The sequence below is a fragment of the Homalodisca vitripennis genome, unplaced genomic scaffold (genome assembly GCF_021130785.1).
Source record: "Homalodisca vitripennis isolate AUS2020 unplaced genomic scaffold, UT_GWSS_2.1 ScUCBcl_3719;HRSCAF=9429, whole genome shotgun sequence".
In the NCBI taxonomy this organism is placed as follows: Eukaryota; Metazoa; Arthropoda; class Insecta; order Hemiptera; family Cicadellidae; genus Homalodisca; species Homalodisca vitripennis.
In genome coordinates, this window is record NW_025779919.1 from 141071 (window position 1) to 163631 (window position 22561).

The following is a 22561-nucleotide window of genomic DNA, read 5'->3' on the forward strand; positions in this document are numbered from 1 at the left end:
TTGCAGAGAGTGTTAAAGCACTCCCACACAAGCCTGGATGAAATGCTGTTGGAGTCAAGAGCTTTAAGAGCTGCCTGACTGTCTGACATTATACAGATGTTCATTCCCTGGTACCCTCTGGTGAGGCCTAGGTTGGCACAGGCTAGGATACCATAGATTTCGGCTTGAAATATGGAGCAGTTCCGACCCAAGCTGCCGCAAAGGGCAGTTCTAGGGGATTGACTAAACACTCCATATCCAGTTCTTCCTTTAATAAGCGAGCCATCCGTGTACCAGACAAAGCTCTTTCTTATTGTTGGAATGTTATCTTGCGATTTCCACTCATCTCTGGAGTAGAAGTCAACAGAGAATGGCTTATTGAATACGAACTCCGTTCTCATTATGTCGGAGACCATTTCGAGAATAGCGCTTGGGTTTTACAGCTTCAGTGATGGCGCCATGGCTCGCATTAGACGCGCCATTCCTCCACAAGCCAGCAACCATCAGCCGATAAGCTGACTTACGCACTTCAGCTTTTATATGGACATCAAGAGGTAGAAGTCCTAAAGCCACCCTCGAGGGTCGCTGAGGGACTGCTCCTGAATGCTCCGGTTGCAAAGATTGTGCCAAGCCTTGTAAGCTTTCAAGCTTGGCTTTGGCAGTTACCTGATTCACCTTTGTCCACCAGACTAATGAACCATAAGTGATTTGAGGCCTTACAACTGCTTTGTAAAGCCATAGTGCTATATGGGGTTTTACGCCCCATGAGATTCCTGCAAGTCTCCTGGACGTCATGAGCGCCCACTTTGCTTTGTGCAGGATATTTTTTAATATGATCATTCCACGTAAGCTTATGGTCTAGAGTCAGTCCTAAATATTCTTCTGTCTTTGACCACTCAAGCTGTGTGGATGCGAGTTTCAGCCTAGAAAGAGACTCTAGGTTCTTTTTCCTAGTGAATGGTACAACTACTGTCTTAGAGGGATTTACTTTCAGTCCCTCTCCCTGACACCAGTTGTGTACATGTTGAAGGTTGGTATTCATGAGTTCTTCTTCTTCATTGAGTTTGTTTTTTTTTATCGTTTTTATAATGAAGAACAGGAGTATACTTATAGTCTGGTAAAGTTAAGTCTGCTGTTCCTACTCTTATCTAAATGCTTTAGTTGCAGTTTAGTCATTATTTATATAAAAAATGAGTATCAAATTCAGAATCAAGACTAAATTTTGCTATTGGCATCAGAATCAGAATTGAATTTGTAACAGGTTAAGTATGTGTCGAGCAAAGATCCAGATTTTAGTACATAATTGTAATACATTTTTAATACATACATGGATAGAAAGACTTATCCAATTGAGAGGAAGAGTAGAAATATATGTGTAGACTCCATTAAATGTTTACCTTCACTGAATTTACCATTCAAGAGTAAATTACTTTTCTTTAGGTTGGTGAAGATAAGTGGTCTCAGTTGAAATATTAATTTGATTTATTTTTTCAGCCTCAAAACAAGCTTATAGACCACCCTCTGCAAGAGGCAAAGAGATCAATTTCAAATTGCACGATGATGAAGATGTTCCTTCATCTGTCAGTGAAACAGCTTGTAAGTTATGGACATATAATTTATCAAAAGTGTTCGGTAATACTAAACCAATCAGAATTAACTTGTAACTAGATAAGTAATAATCTTTAAAATTCACTTTAATTTTGTTCTTTTGTTGTTCTGTTCCCAACTGCTTATGTTACAGTTCATATAAGTTGTGTGCTATATGGAAGAGAAATGTGAACTGTGAATGTTAAGTTCAGATTAAATAGTATGTGTTCGAATCTCATGGAGTATCTGGCTTGAAAATTAATTAATTTTTAGTTTGTGTTAATAAAACTGCAGTGATGTAGGAAATATCGTATTTGCAAATGCTGGAGCTTTAAATTAACATGTTTCATTACAGGCTTTCGGTTTTGTAAATAATTATTCATAATATTGGTATTATTAAAAGTTGTATACCAATATAAACTTTGTAATATATTGAAATTAGAAAATTTTGTAAGAGTTATGTTACAATAATCTTAGTCTAATTGTATTTAGTTTTAGGAAACACAGATAATACTGTTTTGGAAAATTATTTTTATAATAATTTTTTAGGGAAAGGCCCAGATTTGTTTAGTTACATGATCTTTTATATGGTGAGCAGCCCCACCAATAATTTAAAGAAGTCAGGGCTCGTGAGATTATAATTACCTAAAAAATTAGGTAATTATAAATAACCTAGAAATCAAAATAATGTTTCATTCAAAGCTTTAGTGATTTTTTTCAATTAAATTTATGTTTGTTGTAATTAAAGTGTTAAATAATTGCATATACTGTTTGCATGAAAATTCTTTTCATATACCAAAAATATAAAATCAAATTGAAATTCTATACTATATCCAATCTTCAGAATTCCTTTGGTAGAGTGAGTGGAAACTGAAAAGTAATATGTGCGGATTGTAAAGAAAGATGTTTGTTCTTATTTTGGCTTTGTCTATTTTATTTAACCCTTTGAGTGCCAAGGGCCGATTTAATCGGCCTAGCAACGTTTCCGCATAGTGCCAAGGTCCGATTTCATCGGCCCGATGGTATTGACGAAAATTGCCAAGGGCCGACTAGATTGGCCTTTCCAATATTGGTCATCCTGTTGCTAAATATTGACGTATGATATTGTAAAACGTATCAAATTAAAGCCCAAGAAATGTACGACATAATTCACATAGTGATAGTTTTTTTTATATAGTATACAATATTTTTATGTAGCTGATATCTAGAAGGCTGTGGCGCGAACCACCTGTTGTCATGCTGCAGTCGTTTTGTTTACGTTCAGTTGTTTCTGCTAGCTGGCTAGTGTGGCTGTTTTGACATTTTGGTTAGTATTTTAAAAGTTTCCTACTTTTATTACTTCAGTTCAATTTCATTATTGAATAAGGTATAGTTTGCCGAAATGAGTAAAAGGAACAGATCGCCCTTAAGCGAAAATAGGTCAGATTCCGTTATATGCCCCAACGCTTAAACTTTTTTCAATGAACTTAGAATGTTATAAAACGATGTAGTTGAGTAACAGAACTAACATTATGCCACCAACGCTAATTTTTCATTTACTAATGATTCTAATGAATTACAATTGGTTACTAGCTAAGAAAAAAGGGTACTTACGTATTATATCGACCACACCCCTACATTTCTCCAAACACAAAAATTCAACAAAAGCAAACATTACCAAACAAAAACTAAACTCTTTATTGAAAAAAAACACACAAAACTTGTTTTTATTCTTGATCACACTCTGCCACCCAAAATGCGAGTGCCTCCGGCCATCAGCGCGGGCTTCGGCAGCACAGTGCTGCCCCGCGCTGATGTCAACGAAAGAAAGAAATCCCTCGAGATAGTACCTATCAGTAAAATATCAAATTCTAGAGGGGCTGATCAGAAATATAATTTGAATTGTAATGGAAAGGCAATTATGTACCGTGCAAAAAAACTTAAATAATCATGTGATGCCGTGCGGCCTACCGTAATCGGGATTCTCGAGAAAGATAAGATAACAGCGACAACAATACCGATTGCAATACCTGGAAATGCTTGTTGATTGATGGAATGTTAGTTCTGTTACTCAACTACATCGTTTTATTATGTTCTAAGTTCATTGAAAAAAGTTTAAGCGTTGGGCGCATATAACGGAATCTGACCGTGAAAATACATTAATTAATTCTTAGCCTATATGATTAAAACACACTCAGTTATTTCATCTGAAGGATTTAGTATAATAGGCCTAATGAAATAAGCCCAAAGTAATTAATTTAAGTCTGTTCATAGTAAATAAATAACAGTTGTATAATCTACCTTGGTTTTATTTCTTAAAACTAGTAAAATATATTTTACATGAACAAGAGTAAGCGTGCATGTTGGTGCAGGTTTTCAGCATTTTGCAGCAATATATAAACAAATTCAAAACTCAGTTATATATAAATGTATTTTTGTGAAACTTGGTACATTTATTCCAACTAACATGAGAAACATAAAATTGGCACATAACACTAATAAAACAAAAATAAATAAATACTTTTTGTATCTTAAACAAAAAAATGTTTTTTTTTGTTTTTTGTATTTTTGTTTACACATATATAAATATTTTTTTTTAAATTTATGGTCCTGTATCTTGTCCTAAATAATAAAGCAAAAAGTGTCCCATTATGTTAATTTTTAAGAAAGGTGTTAATTTTTTAGTAAAATACTGCAGTAATATAAAAATAGTGCTTGGCACTGAGGGCAATGGCCTGTCACAAATGATTGGCACTGGCTGCATGACCTCCACCACTTTGCATGGCACTCAAAGGGTTAATAATGAAAAACTTACATCACAATTAACTGATTGCTTGATGCAATGAGTCTGAATATCTCAAAATTATAACTGTGTAAACAATGTTTTGAGTGAACTGGAATCATAGTAGACAATAATGATAAAATATTAGTGAACCCAAAACTGATATCTGTAAACACTTTTTTCTAGCAAATCCTTCAAAAGCTGCTCTGAAACTGAAAAAGAAGCGAGAAGCTAAGAAGGCTGCCAGACAACAGGCAGTGGAAAATGGAGAGATTACAACCAACGGTGTACCAGCACCTTTTAGACCTTCTATCCTCTCGGAGGAAATCACTACAGATGATCCAGAGAAACTGAAAAAAATCAAGAAACTAAAAAAGTGTAAGTTTTTTTTTAACAATCCTGTTTTAATGTTTACTTTCTAAAATTTTCCTTCATTTTGTGTTCAAAGTTAGTGTCAATGTGTCAGTAGGTATATACTACAGATGTTTAAGTTTACAAAAACCATTATACATTAGTTGATAATACTGTATCTGCCATAAGTTACCTATGAAGATATTGTATGTTATAAAATTGTAGCTTAATTTGACAGTATCTTATACCTAATCATTGTTTTAAGGGTCCATTTTTGGTGGTATTATCAATGGATAAAAAAATTAGGTCCAAGAAAATTTATAATTTAATTTAAAGCAAATTCGAATAAACATAATACTTAAAAGACTGTTCTGCCCCACGGATCATTGTAGATAAAAAGACAAGTGTTTTTTAGATTTTTTTGTTTGTTTTTACTAAAGTGATTTCATAGAGGATTGAAATTAGATTAATCTATTCATTTTTGGAAATGATCTGTCATTTAGCTTGCATTTGATACAGTTTTTCTATATTTATTTTGTGTTATTTCTAAATATTTAGAATTTTTGTTTCCTTTTCTAGAAATTGTTGGAGATATCAAGACTGAAAGAACAGAAAGCAAATGGAAAAGTATTAGAAATTAACCAAATTGAGAAGATGAAAAAGGAAGATCAGTTGATAAAGGAGTTGCAGGAACTAAGCTTGTGATAACACGCCAACATCCCCTCGGTAAATATTTTCTAAAAGAAAAAGATGTTCTAGTCATGCACATATTTATATTAACTCAGAGTTATTCCATACAGTATATTTAAAAAAAAATAATAGTATAAGTTTTGAGTTTATGGTTTGCTATAAAAGTACGAGACCATATCTGAGTGTTGACTAGAAATAGGCAAAGTAAGCATTTCTTTGATAATTCAGATGTATACAGAATGTACGTTTTATTAAAAGAGACTATTCTGGAAAGCTTTGTGGAAATTTGGTTGACATGAGTCCCAGGTTAGCTTGTTATCAATATGACCTAGGACCTAGGAGGTTGACATTTTTACAAAGATTATCGTTGTGTCTTAAACTATGTGGGCTGTTCAGAAAGTAAAGAACTTTCCCACCTGAAGCCACAAGGCGCATGCCAATCGTGTATATATTGGTTGGTGTGCTCATGCTGTGTACCTCAGTCAGCGTCCAGCCGTTAAAACGGGAACATCTCCACACTGCCAAGGAAAATTGTCATCCAAAATTGTGCCATGACAATCTCCTACCTCACACGGCAAACTGTATGCAAGAACTCTTGAACTCGTTCAACTGGGAAGATTTTCCTTATCTCCCCTACAGCCTTGATCTTGCTGAAAGTGATTTTCACTTGTTAAATATATATTGTGTGTGTGTATATACGAGGTGTGGTCAAAAAGTTCCAGGACTGAATTTTTATACATTTATTCATACAACATACAGGTTATTCGAATTGGCCTCCTTCAAAGTACTCCTCTTGGGAAGCTACACACTTTTCCCACTGGTGTTTCCACTGATCAAAGGCCCCAGAGAACTCTTCTTTTGTAAAGGTGTTTAGCTGCTCCGTCGTTTTTTCTTTAATTTCATCAACTGTTTGAAATCTTCGTCCTTTCAGGGGTCTCTTGAGCTTCGGGAAGAGAAAAAAGTCTGCTGGAGCCAGGTCAGGTGAGTAGGGGGGCTGAGGAATGACAGTCATTGCGTTTTTTACACAAAAGTCACGGATAACTAATGCAGAGTGAACAGGAGCATTGTCATGGTGAAGGACCCAATCACCACTTTACTACAGCTCAGGTCTCTTTCTTCTCACAGCATTACACAATTTTCTGAGAGTTTCAAGATAAACAAAACGATTAATTGTTTGACCTTGTGGAAGGAATTCATAGTAGACGACACCTTTACAGTCAAAGAAAACCGTAAGCATGACCTTCACATTTGAATTTGACTTAATGTGCTTTCTTGGGTCTTGGAGAGCCTTTTGATGTCTATTGTGATGATTGGGCTTTTGTTTCCACATCGTAACCAAAAACCCCCCCGTAATGACATGATCCAAGAAGCTTTCGTCGTCATTTGCCTTTTGAAGAAGTTCCTCAGAAACATGAATTCGGTGTTGTTTTTGGTCTTCAGTCAACAGTTTTGGCACAAACTTTGCTGCAACATGACCCATTTGAAGTTTTTCAGTTAAAATTTCCTGACATGAACCAAATGAAATGTTACACTCTTCTGCCATTTCACGGATTGTTAGTCGACGGTCTGATCGTACGAGAGCGTTCACTTTAGCAACATTGTAATCATTGATTGACGTTGAAGGGCGTCCGGAGGATACGAGCATCGTCGTCTGTGGATGTTCGGCCATCTTTAAACCTCTTGAACTACTGATGGCAGCATGATCGGCTTAGACATTCTTAACCAAAAGCCTCTTGTAACATCAAAAACGTTTCAGAAAACGTTTTGTTTAGTTGCACACAAAACTTCACACAAACACGTTGCTCTTCTTTCACATTCATTTTCATTAAACAAAAAAATAGCCAAACTCTATAAAACTAATCTCAAACAAACTGTGCTAATGTTACTTTCAGTGATGTAATGATTGATCTGCAAACACAGCTGTGTTACTGTCTAGTCAGGGAATACAATGCTGCCAACCGCATCGCTGTGAGACATTGCATTCCCATAGTATATAAAAAGTCCTGGAACTTTTTGATCACACCTCAAATATGTATATATGCAACAGACACATGGTATTGCAAACATAAACATGCAATATGCAAGTAAATTATAAATGACAGAAGCACGATAACTTGTTAATTAGGTTATCTATCTATCTACAGTTTTTAAACAGTGTACAACAATATCAGAGGTCATCCACGAATAGACTCAGCAGACTCGCGGTAATGTATGCACTTGAAATACAGAGAATATTAATGCAAGCAAAATACTATTAACAAAAGTACGATAATTTGTATATTGGATTATAATTTTAGATGTTTCATGAATAAAGTACAACAAAAACTCGGTTTTGTAATCAGTAATTTTTATAATGCTGAGATCAGCCGTTGTCCACTAATATTTTTCAACAAACTCTTAGCACTGCTTGAACGTAAATATAAAAAGTACTTAACTGCAAGCACAATATTATTTACAAAATATGATTATTTGTAAATTAGATTATCTATTTACAGTTTTTAAAACAAAAAGTAAGGAAAAACACATTTTAGAGAATGGCAATTTGTGTACTGCTGACATTAATGTTGCAGCGATCACCGCAGATTTGATTGTCAACTCCCGTCAATCTTCTAATCTTCATTCAGATTGCAAATGTTAAAAAATCCATTCCCGATTCTCAAATTTCGATTCTTAATTGGTTTTTTTTTTTAATAAATTACTAAATCAAATCTACACAAAATCCCCACCAAACCAATTTCTGTCATTCTTAAACCTTTGAGATTGTCTGATAATATAAAAAGTAATCATAGACTACCAATATTTTAGAGGGATTTATAGAGGTTCAATATGCACTATGACTATTTGTACATCATTTATTGGTGTTTTTGTTTGCATCTTTATATAGCTCCAAAGGAAAAAGACAAGCTAGATAAGATCAGTGGAGGCCAGTGGACAGGGTCATTTCTCCCAATCCATCGTCTTGGTCTGTTGGTCAAGAATATCTTGTAACTCATTCTTATTCATTGAAACATCAATCTTTAAAGATGACAAAGAGAATTGGAAAAGGAGTAACCAGAAGCCCACAAAAACAGAAAAGAAACAGTACTTAAGAGTAAATTATGGGAATTTAATGTGCTGAGGGCAGTGGTGGACATGGTGAAAATGTGTAAATATCACGTTAACCATGATGCGTGGAGATGAATTACCTTCCTGTTAAGTGTATTGCCTTTACTTAGCTCTCAATTGTTTCTATAACTACATTGACAAGAAGTGTATTAAAAAAATGTTTGTTTCTACAACCTCTTATCCTGCTAATCTATGCAACACTTTTATCAGAATCACTTTTTGTATATTTTTGGTGAGACCACTAGAAAACCTGGAGGATATAGAATAGGGAATGTAGTTAAGAAGAGTCAATTATTGACCATACATCTAAACATTAACTCTTAACACCCACTTACACTCATAAATCTTAAAAGTTACACGCTACAATTTTAGCTATTGTTGAAATTCATAATAAAAGAACTTACCTTCTTGGCTGGGCATTTTACAGTCTTTCACCATTTACTGATAACAAAATCTGATTGTGCAAATGATAACTGTCAAATAAGTTGACCTAGAGAATTGAAATTCGGAGTACCTCTATATCAGTGTTGAAAATAGTATACATTTTTCCAATATGTCTTAATTTCTCTCTGTCAAAAAGTAACTCTGGTTGCGTTGATTTTATGTGTAACCAAGTTGGTAACAATACAAATGGAATAAACAAATTTGTTAATCATATGACTTTTTCCAGTAACTTATCAATACATGTGATGAAAGTTATTTTGTTGGATTGGGTGGTTTCATTCAAAGTTTGAACATTTTTTGCTTCATCTGCAATACTATTTTTATAGCTAGCTAAACTGTTTACTGACAGTAAAATCTAGGGTTGTTCTCATACAATGTTTTCAAATTAGCCCTACAAACTCAATTAGTAAGCGTTTTAGCATCCTTTCCCACCATTTGGTGGCAAAAGGAGATTTTTTGTCATTGTATGTGTTCATTTGTATGCAAAAGGACTTTCTAGTTAATGTATAACATATATAAATATGGTGTGAAACTCCACCCTTACTACTTCTATATCAAAATTTAAAATGTAAAACATCGGTCCATTGAAGTCACTCTCTTCCAAACCATCTTGTCTTCTGTGGGATGAAAGCAAAGCCTCCCACACTAACTTTAAGCCTAGTTTAAGTCCATATACAAATTAACATTAATTAACTTTATTTTTTAACCCTTCGACTGATAATAAGAAAACTCTCAGAATAATACACTGGGTTTTGTCTTTGTGCAGCATATTTTAAGATTTTTTTAAGAAGATGTGCTAAATGCCAAGTAATAAGTGTTATATATCAATTTTAACCCTTTGAATGCCACAAGGCAAAAAATTTAGTACAAAAGAAATGCACTAGCAACTATATTGCAAGTCATATGCGAAAAATGCCAGGGAATAATAAGAAGTATTACCGGGCTTCCGGAAAAAGAATATATTTTTTTTATTTTTCATACTATTTTTATGAAACAGGTATCAAAATGTTTGTAAAAAACTGTATTACAATAAAATGTTACAAAACAAATGAAACAACATAAAATAATATTAGTTTTGGCATGTCAAAACCAAAAAATGTATAAAGCAATTTTTATTTTTTAGTTTTTATTTTTTTTGACAAATTAATAAGAAACAATTTTTACTATGGGAAGAATTTTTTAAATATTCTTTATAACATTGTTAATGTGAAAAAAAATAATGGTTAACTTTTTTATATAATTACTATAGTTACATAACAATGCTTGAAATTATGTACATAATGAAAAAATCATTTTTCAGTACCGGTAACACAACACTAAAACAAAAATAATTAATGCATTACTTACATTTATCCTTTGGTTCTAAAGTATATCTAATATATGGTCTTCATATTTTCCCAAAAAATATACACACACACAGGTGCGAGCGCGCGCACACGCACGCACGCACGCACGGGAGATATCAATTTAACCCTTTGGGTGCCAAGGGCCGATATTATCGGCTCACTATATTTAACCAAAGCGTGCCGAGAGCCGATATTTTCGGCCCTTTACGTTTAACCGAAGTGTGCCGAGAGCCGATATTTTCGGCCCATTACGTTTAACCGAAGTGTGCCGCGGGCCGATATTTTCGGCTTTTGCGATTATATTATTTTTTTAAATCATATAGTAAGCGAATCTTCATAACAGATACATCAAACGAAAGGGGAAGAGTTACTTAACAAATTGATATATAATTTGTTATAGTATAAGGTCCAGGACAGTATGTGTCAAGTGCACCCGGGGTTGCCACCTTGACTGTCTCCCCCGCCACGAGTGTAAATAGACTGAACGTTTATGTAATAATGTATATATTTTATATATAGACATTTCTTTGCATAGTTTTTTATAGACTTAGTAACATTTTTCAATAGGCCTATGCTATAGACTATAGGCACTAAAAAATAGTGAGTAATTGAAGATTGGACTTTTTCTGCCTTTCAATAACTGAGGGTGAGTAAAAGCAAATAATAGAAAAAAATTGGCTATTTGTCATGATTTTATTTTTTGTGAACATGCGTTAGGGTCCTAACCAATGTTTTTCAACCATCTCAATGCTAGTTTAATAAATATAGTTTTTGTTTAGAAAAGTCCTTACAATAACATGCCCTTACATTACATTGTCAATATTTTAACATTATAGTCCAAATTAAAGTTTTATTAAAAATTTTATAAAACTTTTATTTCTCAATATTTCTTTCTGAAATTTTCTATATTGGTTCATAATTATACATACTAATGTAAAATGTAACATATGTTTACATAAATAGTAAAATAATATAAGTTTTCTAATTAAAAAAATAAAAAATTTAAAGAAATTTTATTATTATTTTTTTTTTTTTAGTTTACTTATTTATATTTTTGGATATTATCATAAAACTTTGTTATTACATAACAGTATATTTCATAACCTACAAAACAAAACAAAAATTGTCCATTTATCAGTATTAGGATAGGAGTTATACAATTTTTAGTCTAACATAACAAAATAGCTGTTTTGTGCTTGGCACACTTGGCTGTTTATAGGCCATTTACCACTGGCACTCAGGAAACACCCACAGCTCACATGCATGGCATTACTCAAAACGAATCTTGAAATTTGCTTGGCATCCAAAGGGTTAACAAAATCATTTTAGAGATCCTAACCTCAAAACGATGTAAACACAACCATGTGACCGAACGTATTATTTTTAGATATTACGCATACTATACGTAGCGAGTTGTTTACGCGCCAACGATGTTACGCGCCCGGTTGATCACCGCCAGCTGTTGTTGCTTCTATTATTCTGTGTTTTTTTTATCTTCACTAATATAAAGTACTATGTGAACTATTATATATCTATTGCAGGATAGTTAACAAATAAAACAATATTGGTTGTGAAAAGAATTCATGAAAAATAAAGCGTTGAAAAATAAAGCGTTAAAAATTACGATAACAGACGGCGACGACGGATCGTCGCCTGGCACTTTTCGCACAGTAAGTCGGCGACGATAGATCGTCGCCGTGGCACTTTTCGCAAGGGTTTTTGGCGACGATGTATCGTCGCCGTGGCACGCAAAGGGTTAAGCAGAGAAAAATGTAAAATAATAAAATATGCAATTACTAGAGTGCTAATTTTATTTATACAAAAATTGAAAAATGTGTATTGTAAATTTTTTTATTTCTAAGTTTCGCTCCATGTATCTTTTACAAGGCTTGAGATAGTAAGATACTGTAAGTGTACAAAATATACACAGTTTTGTATTGAACAGAAAGATTATAACATATATACACTCATTCTTAACACAAAAATTTTTTAATCAAAATTTAAAGTATGTACCCTCTTTTTTTTGTAGTGTGCTTACTGCTTACCCATATTGGCGTTTGATGAATTCTTTGGGCAAGAGGAATATCAGATAATGATGAATTGTTTACACTGCCACTATCAATTTCACAACCCAATTCACATTCCACTGGTTTATAATCATCTAGACCACCTGACAACAAATCTGACAAAGAAATATCTTCATGTACTATATTTGCCAATATGTCATTTTCATCGTCAGAACTAATATTTTCATCTCCCAAAAGGTCAAGTATATTGTTTTAACAACGAGGATCGCCCATTTTACAACATAACAATTAATTATAAATAACTAGCCTTCGTAATAACCTAGCAACAAAGAACATCTAGGCAATGCAGCACATCACCAGCTGCATAGTCTGTCAGCTGTATGCCATGTGGAATTAGGATTGATATTAGCTGACAACGAATATAAACTATATAAAATGATTTGGTATTTATGAGTAGAAAATTCGACTGGTGGAAGTTATGTCTTAACCCTTTTAATGCCGACGTGCGCCGCGAGCGCACGTCACTAGGTGTTACGAAAAATGCCAACGTGCGCTGGGGGCGCTCGTCCGGTTTTTGTTATATTGTAGTTTTAATTATTGACCAAATGCCACTAAACTTTGCATACTGTATCTAGACACTACTACTATTGATACAATAAAATCGTTTTTACTCTATGTTCAACATGTGATGATGTATATCAGCTGTTTTCAACCTCATTAATTACGTCTAATCATTCAGTGAGCGTCTTTTGTTGCTGTGGTAATACGTTGTTGCTAGGTTATGTTTTAATGGGAATTATTCGTGCTTTTCTTTTGTTTATTTCAGTTTGCGTATATTATTATTAGTTTTGTAATTATTGCAAATAGATTTGACCATGAGTAAAAGAGGGGGATACATACTTTGTGCTTCGGCAAACACAAGTGTTAAACATTTTTTAATTATGTACCCTATATTGTAAATAATTAATTTTAATTTTATGTAACCTACTTTCTTTATTATTTTAACAAACAATTTTATACATTGGGCTAAACAACACGTGTAAATAAAGTGATTTTGAATAAAACTGACCAAAATATGTCTTATTGAATTTTACTGTAAAATGTGGACTCTACAAGGTTATCGATAAAATGCTGTAACTTCTCTATTTATCAAGGGAAGTTCTTCAAATTTGGTGTGTGTGTTAACAATTAAATATAGTACAATTGCCACTAACTACTTTTTAGTTAAGGCTAATAATAAAGGTACTTTTATATGTTCAAACTCATTTTTTTAAAATTTTTGTTTTTTTATTTTTGTTTTTTTATTTTTGTTTTTTACAAATATAAATTATATAAATTTGTAAACATTTTAATACTTATTTTTTTTAAACACTCCACATTATTACATAAAAAACAACACCTCAATGGATAATTTCCTTCAATAAATAAAAAAGTTATACATTTTAACCCTTTAAGGAGTAATGACGTTCTGGAACGTCACTACATCATTTGTTTCATAGGAGTAAGGATGTGAAACATAATACACTCCCAAAATAGTAAGAAAAATTTTGTTTTATTTTTAATGAAAATCAGATATTATTACTATAAAAAGCTAACATTTACTTTTGTTGAGAAAACACAAAGGCTAAAATTTGTTTTTTGTGTGAAAGTGCTCGAAACATGGATGTATACACAGTGGCAAACCACACTCTTTACATTCAAAACGTCGTATCCTTCCTCTTTTTTTCTCTGCGTGAGGAATGAGAACAGACGTAGCATCTCTTTTGTGTCTTCCGTGTCTGACCTTCTGGCGTCGGCAGTGGGCGGGGGAAGTGTCTGTCGGGCAGGCGGAGCGGATGTTGGTGTCTGGTAGCGGCTGGCGGCGGCACGACCCTCGGCGCCGCGGCTATCAGCCTTCCTTCTCTTGGAGTGTGATGTGTTTCCAATATTTGTCGGATGAGGTTTAGTCTAAAGTCACAAAACCCACTTTTCTTGTTTTGTTTGATTACAATCCTTCACTCCACTCGTACAGCCCTCTTATGTCGTCACTACGTAAGTTACGTTCTGGATCCATTTCACAACACAAAAGGAAACTGACTTGAGAATCAGAATCAGAAACATCTTTATTCATATTAATACACATGGTGTACATAAGAATGGTGTCAATCCAATATAATACTATAATAATAACATTATTAACATTAACATCATTGTTAACAAATAGTAACAGGTCACAATTCATTATATAATACAATAGTTTCATACTAAAATTATTAAAATTACAAATGTAAATTAAAAAATTAAAGTTAAAGAAAAAAAAATGTAATAAAACTGTTTTTATCCATGTTTTCCACCATGGATTTCAAAAAATTCAGAAAACGAATACAGGGGAAGGTTAGTTAAATATTTTTTTAGTTTAACATTGAATAAATTATTATTTTCCAGTAATTTCATGTAGTGTGGCAACAAGTTGAAGAATTTAGCTCCCATGTATTTTGGTTTTTACAAAAAATTTCCAAATTATATCGGATGACTGCCATATTATTTCTATTTCTTGTATTATATGAGTGGTTTTTACCACATATTTCAATATCATTTATTCGATTTTTCACTGACAGTATAGTGTCATATATGTATGCACTATAGACAGTCATGATTTCTAATTGTGGAAAGTGGTTTTTTACGGATTCATTCCATTGTTAGCCGAGCATAATACGAATTGCCTTTTTTTGTACAGTTAGGATTGAATTTAAATTTCTAATTGAAGTTGATCCATATAGGGCAATACCAAAAACAATATGTGAATGAATATGAGAAGAATATACTGACTTCAGAGTATTGTTTGTACATAATTTTGATATTCTTCGAAGAGCATAAAGACCAGAACCCATTTTTGAAAGTACATTGTCTATGTGTTTATTCCATGACAATGAGCTATCCAATGTTAATCCCAGAAATTTTACCTCCTCGACTTTTGCTATAGAAATTTGATCCATTCGTATACTAGGATTAATTTTGTTTCTACACCAGTTAGCATTAAATTCAATATAGTTTGTTTTGGTTGGATTTAGAATTAAATTATTTTTTTGGAAAAATTGATTTAAATTGGATAGACTAAGAAACGCATCCATTTCAATGTCATACTTAGATGGTGCGCTTATTCGCAGAGTGGCATCATCAGCATACAAACACAATTTTTCCAATTCAGGAAGACCTTTTAGGTAGCAGAGAAATAGCAGAGGTCCCAATATGGAACCTTGAGGAACCCCAAAAATGGTTTGTTTTAAATTTGAATTGTAGTTGATACTAAAATTATTTTTAGTGTTTTGGTGAGCTATTTCCACAAATTGTTGCCTATTTTGTAAGTATGATTTAAACCAATTGTATTCATTTTCTTTAATACCTAGTAATGCTAATTTAGACAGTAATGTGGTGTGACAAACACTATCAAAAGCCTTATGTAAGTCCATGAACACTCCTATCACTTTATCTCCTCTATCAATAGAATCAATCACGCCTTATAGAAACTCAGTGGCAGCTGTGACAACAGATTTCCTTTTTCTGAAGCAAGTTGTATGTTATCAATTAAATCATTTTCTTCTAGATAACTGATCAACTGATCAGCCATTGCCCGCTCAAATATTTTTGATATAACTGGTAGCAAAGCAAGTGGCCGATAATTTGCAGCATCCATCTGATCGCCTTTTTTGAAAAGAGGTTTAATTTTTGTTATTTTAAGTTTTTCTGGAAAAATTCCAGATAATAAGGAAGAATGAACTATATGAAGTAAGGGATCATGGTATGTCATCATATCCAGTGCTATAACTGTTATTTAAACTGCTAATAATTTTTACCATATCTTTTCTATCAAGTAATCTACATTTGAACTGATTTGTATATTCTTGTATATTAAAGCTTGAAGTGGTTAAATTAATGTTTAAATTTACTTTGTCCCTAATTATGTTAATATAATACTCATTAAAAACTTCACAAACTTTTTTAGGATGTGTTATTGTAATATTGTTGTGCCTTAGTTGTATGTTTTTTTATGTTTAATTTAGGCTGACCAATTTCGGAATTAATAATTTTCCAGGTATCCCTTTGACAATTTTTGGATTCTTTAATTCTTGTATCATAGTAACTTTGTTTTTCTTGTATAATTTTCTTTTTAAAAAGGTTGTATTTATGTTTGATGAGCTCAATATTTCTTTGTGATTTATTTGTTCTGGCCAGATAACTTTCATGGATTAAATTCCTTTTTTCTATTTTTAAATCTTCAGTAAACCAGGGTTTTTTATCTAAGTGTTTACGAACTTTTACTATTGGAAAAAAAGTATTAAAATATTGTAAAAATATACAAATAAATATGTCATATTTCAAATTATCATTAGCTGTATATAGTTGTAACCATTTCTCTAAGCTTAATGCATGTTTAAAATTTTTCATATTTTCATCAGAGAAAATCCTGGAGTATTTGAATTCATAGTTTGGTGGCTTTTTTATACTAAAGGTATGATCGTATGTATACCCTAATGAGCTGACCATCGTGATCCGACAACAACGTATTCAAGCACTCGACTTGTATCTGTGATTGTTTAAAATTTGTTAATACATTGTCAATAGCTGATTGTGTATTTCTGGTGATCCTGGTGGGAAAGTCAACCAAGTATTTCATATCATACTGTTTTTAGAATTTGCTCCAATTTTTTCTGAGAATTAATTTTTTCTAAGGTATTGATATTAATGTCTCCAGATATTATTTTGTATTCATATTTATTAATTAAGATGCTTAAGAGGTAGTTCAACTTTCCCATAAATATATCTATGTTTGCACTGATTGGAGACCTATAAATTCCCCCCAACAATATTTTTATTTTTCCAAACTGAATTTCAACCAGACATAATTCAAAGATTTGATCATTTAAAAGGGATTTAATAGCCAGAAACATAATTTTTTTTACCTTCATAATGTTTTTTGCTAAAATAATTACACCTCCTCCCGTCATACTATCTCTAGAATAGTGAGCATAAATGTTATAGTTAAGGACATTAAGTCTGTTAATTTCATCTATTTTCATTTTGTGTTCTGTAATAACTAATATGTCTGGTTTTATTTCGTCAATTGTAATTTCTAATGAATCAATTTTGGGAATTAAAGAGTTTATGTTTTGGTAAAATATTGTTATACCAATAGGAGTGTTCTCAACATTATTCATTACCCTAGTAACATCCCTACTATTGAAATTATCATTAAATGAAGCATTGTGCACAATGCTTTCACAGATTTCTACATATGGATCCTCCATACATATGGGTCCACCATTACTAGAACTAATTTCTAAGCTAACAGTTTTGACATGGTCTTGAAAGTTAACTTCATTGTTTACATGGCTTAATGGTGTTCCTCTAAAAAAAGATTTTGGCTGGAGGGTGAAGGATGTGCTTGAGTCCGTTTGTTTGCATCCACAGCTGGACTTTTCTGATTTTTTGTGGCTTCAGCATATATGTCCTCCCCTGGCATTGTTTTGCCTTGTGTTTGGCCGCAAAGATCACTAGCCGATTTTCTATGTTCCTCTGATTCCAGAGATTGGTCCTTTTTTACTAGATATTAACTCTTTTAGCTTGATGTTGAACTCATCATGACTTAAACCGTTCCTTAGTACCCTGTAAGATTTTTGAAGGTAGGATGAAATGATTATTTGAGCTCCAGTTTGCTTTTGGAACTCAAGAAGGTTCTTTGCAAAGTGTTCTAGCTGAATCCTGTCCCTCACACATCCTATTGGGGAGCAAATGAGTTTTTTCAAATTGTTGGCCAAAAAGTATTTTGTCATAAGTTGAAAAGCCTTGTTATAGTTGGTGACCGTAGGTTTATCGAAGAAGTGGTCCTTTGTAATCAAACTGAAGATTGTAGCTCCATCGGTTGCTTTCTGCTGAGCGAGATGGTCTTCCACACAATGAACCGTTGCAGGTCTCCCAAAGTGTCTTCTGAAAACCACTGCTACGCCAGCACTCATCTGTCTAGGGTCTTCAAAATCTGACGAAATGCTGTGCGCAAATCCAACTCTCTGGTCCTTGTAGTGTTCTTCAATTAGACACTCCATATTTGTTTCCACAACTTCGATTGAAGGGCTCTTAACTGTTCGTTTTGGGCTAGAGTCCTGGTATACTTTAAGTTTACCATGCCAGATACAAATTTTACGAATGATGAGATGTGCCAACTTTACTTTTTCCTTGTTGGTTGAGGTGGAAACAATAATTAAAACCAAAGTTGAGGAAATTAGCCTAAAGTAATTTATCTAAATTTTTAAAGGAACACATTCATTTTCTGTAACCTAATCAAGATATAATTAGAGTTTATTTTTTACATATCTCTTTCTTTGCTGACTGGACTTGACATAAAAAAATCACAGTATCTTTGTTTCGTGATATGGATATTTTTACCCAGTAATAATGGGGAGTTATAAAATAAATATTAAGAATACTGATTATTCCTTACTTAACCCATTAACCACTTATCACGGTACCATCTCGTGATGGCCGATGCAGTATCAAAACACGTGAGAATAGTACGGTCATCATGATGATGATTCACGTTATTAAATATATTTTTAAAACATTATTATGGGTTCAAATAATCAATTTTATGTATTAAAATGAAACAAAAGATCATGTAATATACATATAGATATGTATTACCCCAGAAAAACAACGTGAATCAAGGTATACACTATATTTTGTGACTTTTTCTGACCAGTTAAGTGTAATTGAACAGTTACGTAATGTTATATTCCGGTAAACCGACAATCAGTGTCTTATTTTGTAAAACTGCAGTTAATTTTTAGTCTTTGATACATGTTTTTTCTGTAGTATAATCTATGCTTTGAGTAAACAAATAGTGTACTGGTTACTGTTTTTGTTTTTATTACGGTGATATAGTTTGAGTTTAGTGAACATGGCAGAGCCTTCTAATGAGTTTGATTGTGTTTTCTCAAAAATTAGATTATAATCTCAATCAACCAAATCACAATAAAATAGAATATTTTGTGAGTTTTACCAAACCCTTGTGATTTTTGCGTGTTTGCTTGGATTTGTGTAAGAAGAACACAAATGTCATGTTTTACAAAAACTGTACATAAAATTGAAAAAAATGATAAATGAATGAAATAAAAATTTCCACATAAACATTTTAATTTTCTATAAAAATACACCAAATATCATGGATTATGTTTTGTACTTTAAAACATTCTTGCTTTCAGAATTTACAAAATAATTCAAATTTTAAAAATTATTCTGGAAATATTTTATATACTTCACATGCTTGTAAATTACATTATGTTATAGATGGTTTTATTAGATAAAAACAATAGCTCAGTCAAATAGCAATAAAATTGAATTTTTGGTTAGAGCTTTTGTTAAACCCTTGCATTTTTTGCATATTTAATTGGATTTGTACAATGAGGTTAGGTGCAGGAATGTTCAGTGGTTAATGGGTTAAACACTCATTAATAATATAAAAATATAACTAATTTAAGAATAGTCAATCTGGGTCTTTTTTTATAACGGAAAAATGTTAATAGCAATAAACTATAATATTATAGCCAGTAACATATTTGTATACACCCCACATTATTAAAAAGTTAAATCAAATCAAAATCAAATCAAAAATATCTTTAATACGTTATCATCAAGATAAGTATAATGTCATACTGATCAAAATCAATATATGAATTTAGCACTATAAGTAAATTCATTTCTATATTAACGGTAATAACATAAAATTTGTGTGCATTTTAGGACTGACAGAAGAATTGTAAATGTGAGCAGTACAGTAAGGGACTCGCTTGCGTATTGACCAATACTACGGCACAAGTTCAAGTGTGACAATATGGCAGCACAACCAGTTGTTACATAAACAACATTATTATGTACAGTGAATAACAAGGGTGCAATCAACAGTGGACTTATAAATTGTATGATTATTTTAGATGGTAACTGTGATTGAAGTTATTGTGGATTATTTTCTGTTGTAAATAATATGAATTATTGTTTTGTTATTCATTTCTTCTAAAAGTAGCTAGTTATTAATCAGTAATGTTTATAGGTATATGTGTTTTGATGTTCTATTTTATTTCTTATGGCTACAATTATAGTATAATATGGTTGAATTACATAACTATTGTGGAGATCGTATTAATATATGTTATTTTTCTTGTTTTACTGCTGTATATTTTTGCAATTTTTAGTTTGATGAATTGTGCATAAAGCAATATTTTAACATGCAGTTTTGTGCTTTTATTGTAGGCCATAAAAATTGAAACATATGTTATGTAATCAAATTACTCTATGATTTCAAAGATCGGTGAACTTGGTAATATTAAAACACTTAAGGGGATGATTTTATGTGGGTTTTACCATAGTAATTCGGGTCACAAGCTTTGAAAATGTTTAATAAAAACAACGTTTTTAACCCTTTGACTAGTAATTGTTAGATTATTGGAGAGCCATGAGCAGTATTCCTTAATAACAGCTATAGCACTAAACAGTATTCCATTCTCTACATTGTTTTGTGGTTTATATGTGCTATCTGTTTAGCAACAATATTTAGAAACACTTTTTGCAGTTTCCATTTTTTACAATAAACTATGGTTGATTGTATTTTCAGAGTGTGCCGCAAGTCATAATGAGAGTCCTAACTGTTTCACGCACTATTTCAATTTCCATAAGAGCTTGTGTTACTTCATTAAACTGAATAATCTTTTACTTTTCCTCAATTTGTTTATGTAAATAGACTGACAGAATATTGGGTTCATCATGTATAAATATATTATTAAATATTTAAATTTTTTTATAAATTTAATACAATCTGGATATGTTAGTGTGTCTCTATTGGTCTGATCTAGTAATCCAAATCCAAATATATTTTTTAAACCATACTTTGGCATTATTATACTACAAAAACTCCCTAGTCAAAGGGTTAATAAATAAAAAATACATTTTTACCAGGCCATGGTATAATATCTGAAGTATATTGTAAATACTCATTACTGTAAAAGTAAACACTGAAAGATAGTTCTAATCAAACTGTGTTTAACATTGTGTACAAAAATATAAAATTATAGTGTTTAAATTATAATTTCAGAGAATATAAAGTTTTATTTGACACCCTGATTTTAGATTTTGTAGAATATAACCTCATTGTATCTATATCAACGTCACTGATTGCTGCTGCAAGTAAATGTAACAAGTTTGTAGTGAAATAAATTAGGGAGTTTAAACACTCGCTAATATGTACATAATATTCTTTTTATTCTTATAATGTGGGTTCTAGAAGAAATCTAATGTGACAATATCACTAAATTGTACAAACACTTCTATAGTATTTTCAATAATATTTTTGCCAACTGTTATCTAATACCACCTTGTTTTATTATACAGGGTCTGTATAATAAGTAACCGGACTGAGCCTGCCCCGCTCCGTCAAAGCGTCTGCTAACCGGTATTTGGTGCTGTAGTGGTGGTGGGGGGTCTAGTGAAAGGGAACCGGGCTGCAGCAGTTGCCTCCAAGCGCTTGGAGAGTTAGTATCGAGCGAGAGCGGAGTGCATGTTCAGTTACCCCGTCGGAGTGAAAATGGAGAGTACGATCGAGCAACGTTTTAGCATTAAATTTTGTGCCAAACTCAAGAAAACGGCCACGGAAACTCTTCAAATGATTCAAGAGGCTTACGGTGAGGATGCTCTGTCCAGAACTCAGGTGTTTCAGTGGCACAAACATTTCCGGGAGGGCCGTGATGACGTCCATGACAAACAGCGCGTCGGTCCTCCATCAACAAATCACACGGACACAAATGTGCAAAAAGTGCGTGATGTGTTGAACAGTGATCGTCGTCTGAGCATTCGGACTATCGCAGATGAGGTCGGAATTGATAAGATGACCGTTCAAAACATTATTAAGAACGATCTGGGCATGAGGAAGATCTGCGCGAAGCTGGTACCCAAACACCTGACTGATGAGCAAAAGAAGCGTCGTGTTGCTGTCGCTTCGGAAATCCTTGATCGACTGCAAACCGAACCAGAGTTTTTCAACCACGTTATTACAGGAGACGAGACGTGGGTTTTTGAATACGATCCTGAGACGAAGCGGCAGAGTTCGGAGTGGCACACACCGGCGTCACCACGACCAAAAAAAGCGCGCATGAGCAAATCGAAGGTGAAGTCGATGCTCATTGCTTTCTTTGACGTGAAAGGCATTGTTCACAAAAAGTTTGTGCTACCCGGTCAAACTGTAAACGGCC

The 22561-nt window shown here is 32.8% G+C and overlaps 1 pseudogene; it reads left to right on the forward strand.

Annotated features, from left to right (window-relative positions):
- The window catches only part of LOC124372673, a 40736-nt pseudogene extending 19095 nt beyond the window's left edge, over positions 1-21641 (forward strand).
- Positions 21642-22561: the final 920 nt, after the last annotated feature.